The sequence below is a fragment of the Morone saxatilis genome, unplaced genomic scaffold (genome assembly GCF_004916995.1).
Source record: "Morone saxatilis isolate NCDOM2014 unplaced genomic scaffold, NCSU_SB_2.0 Contig22, whole genome shotgun sequence".
Lineage (NCBI taxonomy): Eukaryota > Metazoa > Chordata > Actinopteri > Moronidae > Morone > Morone saxatilis.
This window is the reverse complement of record NW_023339785.1, coordinates 3,997,967-3,999,449: the sequence shown is the minus strand read 5'-3', so window position 1 is coordinate 3,999,449 and position 1,483 is coordinate 3,997,967.

Here is a 1,483-nt window from a genome sequence, read left to right as displayed (position 1 = left end):
TAATGCTGTGGTTTACAATCTTTTTACGTTGTGACTCCATAAAACAAATCAATGCCTCGCAGACTCTTCATAATAGGTTCTTAATAGGTTCCAAAACTTCTGCACTTTTACCTGAATAACATGTTCACTTGCAATACAGTACTTTTGTACTTTGGAGGTATTTAACGAAAAAGATCTGGATACTTCTTCCACCACTGCACCAGTTATAGTTTTCTCTTGGGACCACCAGTGCTAAAGTTGCCTTGCTCAGCTTTAAAACGATTTTAGGGAGATCCTAATTGCTATGTCCTTAAAACGACGATCTGCACATGCTGACAGCTGTGGGGTTCCAGCAGATCAGGGAAGTCTGAGCCAGCACCGTGGATGAACAAGAGTTCCCCTCGTACTGGGTGACCCGCTGGATGCGGTTCGATGCTTGAAGGATGTAAGTGCAGGGATCGGCAAGTGTCACCGGGTTATCTTTCAGTACTCCAGCGCCCAATTCTCTTGATGTGTCTAGACAGCCATGGGTGGAATGACAGCGAGAGCAGCCCTGTGCTGCGTGATATCCTCAGTGCTGCTGGGTTTGACAGCAGTCTCCCCGTCCGTCTCCCCTCTCGCCTCGACTGAAAAATCAAAGCCTGCTATCTACAGTTAGCATGGTTGGTGTAAATCAGTTTAGTATTTAACCTTGTCAGTGTGTCAGCTCCGTGAAAGACTGGACCTCAGAGTTTGGCCAGTAACATTAAATCACAATTAGTTTGAACATTGCTGTGAATATGTGGCTGTCTCAAATTGCATTCAGCCACAAAATGTAACCTTTAGAGACAATTTCTCCTCAGGGATGAAAAACCTTGCAGAAGTTTTACACTTCTATAAATTCATTTTTTCTTATTTATTTCTTTTCATTTACTTTCAATTGTTTCCCTTTATGGGTTTGGCAATATTGTTGCTTCAGGTTATTACTGCTCTGTGTGATACAGGGTGAGGCCAGTGGAGTAAGGAAAGGTCAATAATTCATCAAAGGTGGCAACACAAAAAACATCTTTCACACTTATGGAGTCCACAGAACAAAACAAAATCTTTTGAGGTATTTCATATTTGTGTACTGTACTATTATTTATTGCCTTGAGGTTCTTATAATTCCAATTTTGAAAAAGTTGGTAACTATGTTTTTCATAATTAGAAGACGACATGCAACGTTCATTCAACGTTTCAACTGAGGCAAATTTACCACTTGAAAACCATTCTTTTTTAAAAAGAATGTTTGGGCTTGTATTGCCTTTATTAGCTAGTAGCAGCTGAAGATAGACAGGAAAGAGGGGATGACAGGCAGCAAGGGGCCACAGGTTGGAATCAACCACTAGGTGAGCTTCTGGTGCTCTACAAAGCAATTTTCAAAACTTTGTTTGAGTTTGAGAGAGAGAGAGAGAGAGAGAGATTTAAGAACTACAGAGCTGATTGTGATCCATGTTGACTGGATGTAAGGCTACAGATGGTGTCA